This window comes from Notamacropus eugenii, chromosome 2 (genome assembly GCF_028372415.1).
Source record: "Notamacropus eugenii isolate mMacEug1 chromosome 2, mMacEug1.pri_v2, whole genome shotgun sequence".
Classification (NCBI taxonomy): Eukaryota; Metazoa; Chordata; class Mammalia; order Diprotodontia; family Macropodidae; genus Notamacropus; species Notamacropus eugenii.
In genome coordinates this window covers 307,786,441-307,795,403 of record NC_092873.1, presented here as the reverse complement: position 1 = coordinate 307,795,403, position 8,963 = coordinate 307,786,441, and the positions used below count along the sequence as shown (strand labels likewise).

General features: G+C 37.7%; 1 protein-coding gene across 5 annotated transcripts in view; it reads left to right on the top strand.

Annotated features, from left to right (window-relative positions):
* Positions 1 to 859: 859 nt before the first annotated feature.
* SLFN11 (schlafen family member 11) overlaps positions 860 to 8,963 on the top strand; it is a 29,774-nt gene continuing 21,670 nt past the window's right edge. For 3 of the 5 annotated variants that reach the window (XM_072644928.1, XM_072644924.1, XM_072644925.1), the window contains exon 1: positions 860 to 1,264. The gene's annotated coding sequence lies outside the window, so the exon portion shown is untranslated. Of the gene's footprint in view, positions 1,265 to 3,761; positions 4,540 to 8,963 lie in introns of all 5 variants that reach the window. The other 2 variants (XM_072644927.1, XM_072644926.1) reach the window with 1 other exon arrangement.

The following is an 8,963-nucleotide window of genomic DNA, read 5'->3' as shown; positions in this document are numbered from 1 at the left end:
AATACCCGAGGTTAGGACAGCTTCCTCAGCACCCTAGAATACCTCTTTACTGGGATTATGCCAAGTTAAGTACAGATTTCATTAATTTCCTAGAATAGATCTCTTTCTTGTGCCTCACTAGAAAACACATTACTTAACCTTTTTACTTTCTATGGCGAAGCAAAGTGAATGAATAAAAGTCAGAGAAATGCTTAGTTTTGTTTCTCCTTAAGTTTCATTTTCTTCCAAAACCTCACTTCTTCTCAGTTTGGTCTTTCATCTACAATATAAAAAAAATAGTAAATTCATCCAAATCCCAGAATTATGGGAGATTTATCTTCTTTCTGTCATCTCAAACCAGAAGAGATTTTAAATCTGTTCTAAGGCAAGAATGACCCCAGTTGTAGAGTATTTCCCTTAAGGTTTATGAACAGGAGGGATTTCAGAGAGAAAGCATTAGAAAGTGAATGAAAGAAGCAGGTTACCTCTTTCTCAAAATCCTCTGGGGTCATTTATCAGCTCTTGGCGAGGGTTCAGGTATTAGAGAGAGACAGTGTCCAGAATCAATCATTACGTAAGAAACTGAGCAAGTTAACTCTTCTGGCATCTTCATCTTCCAGCTGTTAGCATAAATCTTTCATTTTCTATCTTGGGAATTCTGATCTCCCACCAGAGTTTTGTAATCTCTATGGAAATGGCAAATCACTCCAGTATATTTGCTAAGAAAACCCCAAATGGAGCCATAGAGAGTCAGATAGGACTAAAATGAGTGGACGTAACAATTACCTTTTTGCCTGTTTCTCTTTTGCTGTCCTTGCATTATTCAACAGTCGGCTACCTCTTTCTGGAAGAGGAACATGGGAGTGAGGACTCTATAAAGGCATCCCCTGGAAGGGAGGAATTAATGATCTCTGTATCAGAGTGGATTTGGATAGAAGTTGGATGATCTTGATCCAGATAATGGTAGAGGCTTAGAATAGCCCCTGCTCCTCTGGAAAGCCCACCTTTCTAATGTTCAGAACATTTTCATCCGTCATATTTCAGCCAGTCTCCATCAGGGTCTCTCTAGGCTCAGGTCTGCTTTAAGAAGCCCAGTCTGATGTTATGGACTGGTTTCCCTGTCAGCAGAGGCGCATGCTCACTGAACTTGGCAGTGATCCAGACCATTTTGGCGCGCAGCTGAGACGGAAAAGAGCCCTTTGTTCCCACGGACAGATTGTGGGTTCTACTCTGAGGCTGAGGTGGCTAACACGGGAAGGTGAAGACCATTCCTACATTCTCCTAGGTAGGTACATTTTAACCAAATACCCTCAGAAACTAATCTGAGGACTGCTCCCCTGAGAACTAGAGGGGGAAGGAGATTTAGAGGTCTTTGAATGCAGCATATAGAGGTCATAGACCCCTTGGGCAGCAGTCCGGGGAGACCTGTGGACCCCTTTTCAGAATAACCTTCTTAAATGCATAAGATAAAATACATAGGATTACAAAGGATACTTACAAAGTACGTTGAAATATTGTAACTATTATATAAATAGTATCTCTATATAGTGTATAAATATAGTATCTATCTATCTAGCCATCTATTTATCTGTAATAAAAGTTTACAGACTCCAAGTTAAGAAAGTCTTGTTTTCTGGAAGAGGATCTGTCCTGCTTATTTTACAGAAGACGAAGCTGGTTCCTAGAGAGAAGAGAGATTCGCTAATGGGGCTCACAGATTCAGTGGAATCCAGATCTATTAAGTCCAAATCCCTCCCCTCCCCTCCACTATTACTTTCCACCATAATCAACTCAATATTGCCATTGCTTCTGGAAAAGGGGTCTTACTCTACAGCCATCTCTTAACAGAGGGAGAGAATTAAATTTCAGTCTGAGCACTGATTTTCACTTTGGAAATAGGCAAAGCCTACACATCAGGATTTGATTTATTATTTTTCAGTTTGTCTAGACTTTTAAAAAGTGTTAAAGAAAATGTCAGTAATGCTGATTAATTTTAAAAGTGTATCTGTGGGTGCTAACATTTATATGGCTCTTTTAAGTTTGCAATGTACTTTACATATATTATCTCAGTTGATTCTCACAACATCTCTGGGAGGTAGCTGTTATCATTCTCCTCATTTGACAGAAGAGGAGAGTGAGTCAAGTAAAACAACTTTCCCAGGGTCATGGAGCTAGTAAGTGTCTAAGATCTGAGTTAAACTTTATCCCAACTGATAGATTTCAGTCCTGGTAATAAAACAAGTTCAAGGCTTCATTAGCAGAAAAACACTGGCCAAATCCAAAATGCTGCTTCGTAGGTAAGATGGAAATTTTACTTTATCTGAGTGTTAGGTAGTGGTCAGGGCAGCTACATTCCATGGGGCATCACAGACTAACCAGAGCTTTGAATACAATGTTTGTGGTTGCCCAGTTGTTTCGGTCATGTTGAACTCTCCATGACCCCATTTGGGTTTTTTTTTGGCAAAGATATTGAAGTGGTTTGCCATTTCCTTGTCCAGCCCATTTTACAGATGAGGAAACTGAGGCATACAGGGTTAAGTGACTTGACGAGGGTCACAGAGCTAGTAAGTGTCTGGATTTGAATTCGTATCTTCCAGACTCTAGACCTGAGCTTTGTCCACTGGACCACCTAGCTACCTGAATAGAATGTTTACAGCCTGCTAAAAAGAGGAAAAGAAATGTATATACAAACAATAATTCCTTACATTTATATTGAGTTTTACAATTGTCAAGGCATTTTCACATGACTTCATCTTCTTGGCTCCCCAAAATGGCTCCCCTTACCATGAGGAAGGCAAGGTTGATATTATCCCCATTTTACAGGCAAAGAAACAGGCTAAGTGGGGTAACTTACCAAAATCACCAGTAAGTGACAATACCTGGGACCTGAGCCTCTTGTCCAATATTGTTCCTAACTCAGCAGATGGTTTTCCCCAGCTAAGTGTATGCCTTTGCCAGAGAAATTTCCCCACTAAAAAGATTTAAATGTGATAATGTTTAATATAAAATTTTGGAATAATCTCTTTGTTCTCTCTGAAGCAAACTCAGAGAGTGCCTCTTCCTATGTCAGCAAAAGCCAGCCAAGGCTGACTCTACATTCCTTAAGGAGACCTTTAACCTAAGACACTATCTTGAATAATGGGACGTTTTCCATATCTTAATATTTGTAGACCTACACTATGTTATGGCATGTTAATGGTAAAGAAAACACAGACATCTTAGGTCGTAATTTCTATTGAACTTTGTTTACCCTTTCCTATGTCAGTTATCTGTTTAGGTCAGGAAGCCTGCCACTTATTAGTGGTGGGATTTCCGAGACATATGTTTACCCAGCTTGGAATCCCAAGGCCTGACCAATATTGCTTTGCTAATTGTCCTGTCTTACTGAATTTATGATTTGTTCAACTAGGAGAGTTCTTTTCTCACGGCAAAATGTATACAGGCCAGAAGATTTCTGCACTGGGTAGCCAGAACATTTCTGGCTCCATAATGCATTATGTAACTGTTTTCTTTAATAGGGAATTGATTAATTAATTAAATCATAAAATGTATGCATTTAGCCATGTTGCCTTTTCTTAACAAAGTTTTCAGGTCAACAAATGCGAGGTTATTTTTAAAAACTATTACTGGAAGCTCAACTATTCAGATACAATTATCTTCAAAACTTTGATGACAGAACCTATATATATTTTCAACCTAAAATATTTCACAAATTTAATTTTTAATATTTTGAAATTTGAGATTTACAGGTAGATAAAACTGTAGACTTTTATTTATTTCAGATAGAACTGAAGAGACCTGTGAGATCATCTACTTTAACCTTCTTATTTTACACAAAAGAAAACTGAGGCTCAGAGAAGATCAGATGACTTGCCTAAGAATGAACAGTCAATGACAAAGCTAGGACTATAAACCTGGAAGGTGTAACTTAACAGTTCAAAATCACTCAAGGAGTCACCCATCATCTGCATTATGTTGACATAAATTTAACAATCTTCTTTTGTTATTAAGAAACAAAATGAAGCCCAACTAAACACACCTGCAGCAGCCCTTGTTTTTTTACTTCCCTTTCATGGCTTGCTTTCTGGAAGGAAGAGTTTTGTGCTTTAAAAAAAAGAAAGTATACAACACTTTGTCCAAACCTAGAAATAAGTTTGTAATAGACGGGAAGTTTAGGGGAGGAGGGCATGCATCCACAATGATCACGGATAATTCAAATCCTTTGAAAAAGATTTCTAAACTATGTCAATTTCAATTCAATTTAACAATCATTTGTTAGTAATTTTCCATGTACTAGACACTGTACTAGGTACAGAAGATTCAAAGATAAAAATGAAAACAGTCCCTGCCCATACGGAACTTTTATATTTGTTTTGATCTCTGTGGAAAGTTACATCGATGATCTGACCTTTTTTTTTGCATTCAAATGACTAGTATTTTGAAGAGAGGTTGCTATTTTGGGGATGGAAGGCAAACTCAAGGTGAAATTGTAGCAAGGATGCAGAGAATAGCCTTTTTTTACATCTTACCTCAGTGGGCTCCCACCTTCAAGGTTTAAAGGTAGGTAACATTAAATATAGAAAAATAGCTAGGGAAAAGACTGAGTTGGTGTGACATTCTGGTTACTAGCATTGCTAGCAGTGCTTAGACATTTGGTATTTCTCAGAGACTTCAGAGTTGCTTAAAATAAAGCAAAGCAAAACAAAACCCAGATTTGGGTTGATTTTTATTACTGTCTCTCTAAAATACGAAACTGTAGAGTGGAGTGGGTGAGATTTTGGAGATGGGAATTTTTTGTTGTTTTCGTTTCGTTGTTTTGTGCCAGTTTAGTTCTACTGATGCAATGAATACAAAGAAACATAGAAGATACTCAGAAACAAAAGGGGCCTGAATGGATTACTTGTTCTCAGAAAGAGTGAAGCTTTTACAATAGAAAGAAAAAAACAATGTCACTCTCAGAAGTCTTTGGATTGGTCACAGTTAATTGTCAGAATAAGAACTAGACTTCTAGATGACACAAATTTTTTTAGCCATATCCCAAGCAATGGGCAACTACTTGGAGAAACTAATTATCTTTTTATTTTTTTAATTAGAAAATTGCCTAAGTGAAAATAGGGAAATTGCTTAAGCATGACTAATCTAGTGAAAACAAAAAATGTAGCAGGCTAAAAAACAAAACAAAACAAAAAACTTATGAGGAGTGCCTTGAGAAGGATTCAAATTCAGTAATTAAGGTTTTGTTTTCTGTGTTTTTATTTGTTTCCTTAAAGAAAGAAGCCAACTAGAGAATGTGCAATCATATAAAAACATTTTCATGTAAGTCATTTTGTTCAAGAAGACTTGAACAAGAAAGAGACAAAGAAAGAAAAATAGTATGTTTCAGTTTGTATTCAGACAACATTAGCTCTTTCTCAATTATTTGTTTCAGCCTTTATAAGGGGATAGTCAGGCAGCTGAACTATTGCAACAGGCTCCTCCTAATTGAACGCCTGGCTTCAAGTCTGTCTGCTCCCAAATTCATTCTCCACACAGATGCCAAAAGGATCTTTCCTTTTTTTTTTAATTTTTAAATTAATTTATTTTTAGTTTTCAACATTCATTTCCACAAGATTTTGAGTTCTCCTCTCTTCTCTCTCTCTCTCTCCTCTCCGAGCCCAAGACAAGATGCATTCTGATTACCCCTTCCCCTAATCTGCCCTCCCTTCTATCACACCCCCCTCTTCCCTTGTCCCCATCTCCTTTATTTTCTTGTAGGGCAAGATAGATTTCTATGCCCCATTACCTGTATATCTTATTTCCTGGTTGCATGTAAAAATTAACATTCGTTTTTAAAACTTTGAGTTCCAATTTCTCTCCCTCCCTCCCCACCCATTCCCACTGAGAAGGCAAGCAATTCTATATATGTTATACGTGTCTAGTTATGCAGAAGACTTCCATAAAAGTCATGTTGTGAAAGACTAACTATATTTCCCTCCATCCTATCCTAGCCTCCATTTATTCAATTTTTCCTTGTGACCCTATCCCTCCTCAAAAGTGTTTACTTCTAGTTACCCCCTCTTCCATTCTTCTATCATCCCCTCATACCTACTTATTCCCTTCTCCGCTACTTTCCTGTAGCATAAGATAGATTTTCATAGCAAATTGAATGTGCATGTTATTCCCTCTTAAGCCAAATGTTCACTTTTTCCCTCTCACCTTCCCTCTCTTCCCCTCCATTGATAAAGCTTTTTCTTGCCTCTTTTATGTGAGATAATTTTCCCCATTCTATTTCTCTCATTCTCCCAATATATTCCTCTCATCCCTTAATTTTATTTTTCTAGATATCATCCCTTCCTATCCAACTCACCCTGTGCCCTCTGTCTGTATGTATATAATCCCTCCAACTACCTTAGTACTGAGAAAAGTCTCAAGAGTTATAAATATTATCTTTCCATGTAGGAATATAAACAGTTCAACTTTAGTAAGTCCCTTATGATTTCTCCAAAAGGATCTTTCCAAAAAACAATATTGACCATGTTACACCCCTGTTGCCACTGGGATAAAACACAAACTCTTCAATGTATGAATCCCAGAATAATGTGACTTCAGCCTACTTTGAAGTTAAATTCACATGACTTGTTCTTTAGGAACTTGTATTCTAGGCAGACTGGCTTAATTCCTGTTCTTGGAACTTGGGCTGTTCATCTCTGGCCTGTTGGCTTATGCATTTCAAATGATCTTTTGGGGCCATTTGATGAGGATTGGGACAAATTATGAATTTACTATATTTTCTAGACCTGGTTGACAAGCTATATGTAAGCAACTTACTCAAGACATTTGAAAGAACTAAAAGGAGAAATGATCATTCTGTTGACCACAATATTAGATAAGAAAATAGCTATTGTAAAGAACCTCTGGGCTAGACAGAGTTGACAGATGACTACTGTCAATTTGCCCTGTGAACTAAAGAACGTGAAGTCTTCATTTGAGATTGAGAAGTTATAACTAAGTATGGTATACAATCATTGCACAAGGAAATGATTATAACTATTTGGGGAAAGACAACATAATTTCTGTAATGGCAAACCATACCTTACTTATCTAGAATGGTTCTAAATCAGTTTCTGGATTGACAGCAGAAATCTGAAGTTGTTTTCTCAATTTTGTTTACTAGTGATTGTCATTTACTAGTTGTCATTCTACTGAGCTCCAGTCTCCTACTTTTGAGATTCAGATTTCATTCCATCATGCCAGCCAGGTCTTCTGTTTGGCTTCCTGAATGCAGGGAAAGGGAGGTAACATTCTTTCAGTTCCCCCTACTTGTCTCTTCACCCTAAGAAACCTGAGAGAGTTCTAATTTGATACTAGACCCCTAGGGATGTTGTTTACCTACCTTAATTCATTCCTCGAAGATGAACAAACTCCCCATACTCCACTTCCATCGGTTATTTTGAATTCCCATCTGCCATCATTGAAACCCTGTTCTCCATTCTAATTCCTTATTCTCTTTCCCTTCAACCACTCTCTCCCCACTCCCCCACACATACATACACACAGAGACACTATGTCCAACACTTAAGCTACCTTTCCCTTCCTCCGTGCTCTCTGGACTGCCTGATCCATAGGTAACAAACTTACTTTCACCTTAAATCTTTTCCTTTTCCATTCAGACTCTCACTGATACTTGACTCCTTCCTGATGGCACAGTGTCCAGCTTTGGTTATGTTTTCATTCGTTCTCCTCAACTCACTGACTGAGATAGAGGATTTATTGTACTTCCTCCTCATTGCCACGTCCAGATTGTCCCCCATCTTCATCACACATTATTCTCTCTTCCTTGGAGGTTCACTCAGTCCATATCTATACCACGATCCACTGGCTATTGTCTACTGACCTCCAAGACACTCTCAATGAATTCCATGACCAGCTCACAGTGCTTCTCTCATCTCCAATTTTGCCCTCATACTAGGGGACTTCAGCATACGTACTGATACTCCCTCTAGTACCTTAACCTTAGCTTACTCATTTCACATGATCTATTCCGTGGAGTTTAAAATTGTCCAATCTACAATAAAAGAAGCTGAGGCAGAGCTCTGAGCCAATGGCACTTCATTCAAGGGTCCATGGCCCCCTCTAGTGAAGCGAACCTCAGATCTTCATGATCTGATGCCCATGATCCCTAGGACCTTGTTTTTATAGGGGTTGATACCCAAATGTGCAACAGAGGCTTGATAAAATACAGATATAGACATTTCATTGGTTGAGAGACCTTTCTCTTGAGGGCCAAAAATTATGTATCAGCCAAAAAATGGTATATCAGCAGGGGACTCTTGAGTTGGGCAAAGCATAAAGCAAGCATCTCTGCTGCTCATAAGATGGTCACCTGCTTAAGTTGTACAAAAGAGAGAGGTCCGGAAGTGCAAAAATAATTTGAGGAACTTTCTAAAGAATCGAGCATCCTGCCTATGCTAGGTTTAGACAAAGACTCTGAGTAAAACGGGGTGGAGATATCTTTGCCAGCGTTCTTGTGGTTATGCAAGTGAGCCTCATAGCTGTTAAACAAGCAGTGAACATATTATTAAAGTTTGAGGCCTAAATTTTTAGAAAATGACAATCTTACCTAACTAATCTATTTATATAATGCTATCTCAATTAAATTACTAAAAAATTATTTTACTGAGTTAGAAAAAATAATAATGTTCATTTGGAAGAACAAAAGGTCAAGAACTGTGAAGAAACCAGGGGGAAAAAAGATGTAAAAGCTGCAGATTCAGTAGTATCAGACCTTAAACTATATTGTTAGGTGAGAGCATTATTGAAGTATAAAATGGATAAATTTCATTATTTTAAATTAAAATAAAATTTTCTTGTATAAATAAAACCTATGTAGTTAAGAATCGAAGGGACATTGAAAACTGAGAAAAAACTTTGACAATCTCTCAGATAGAATATGATTGGGTTGAAATACTGCTGTGGTGTAGGAAATGATGAACTGGTTGATTTAG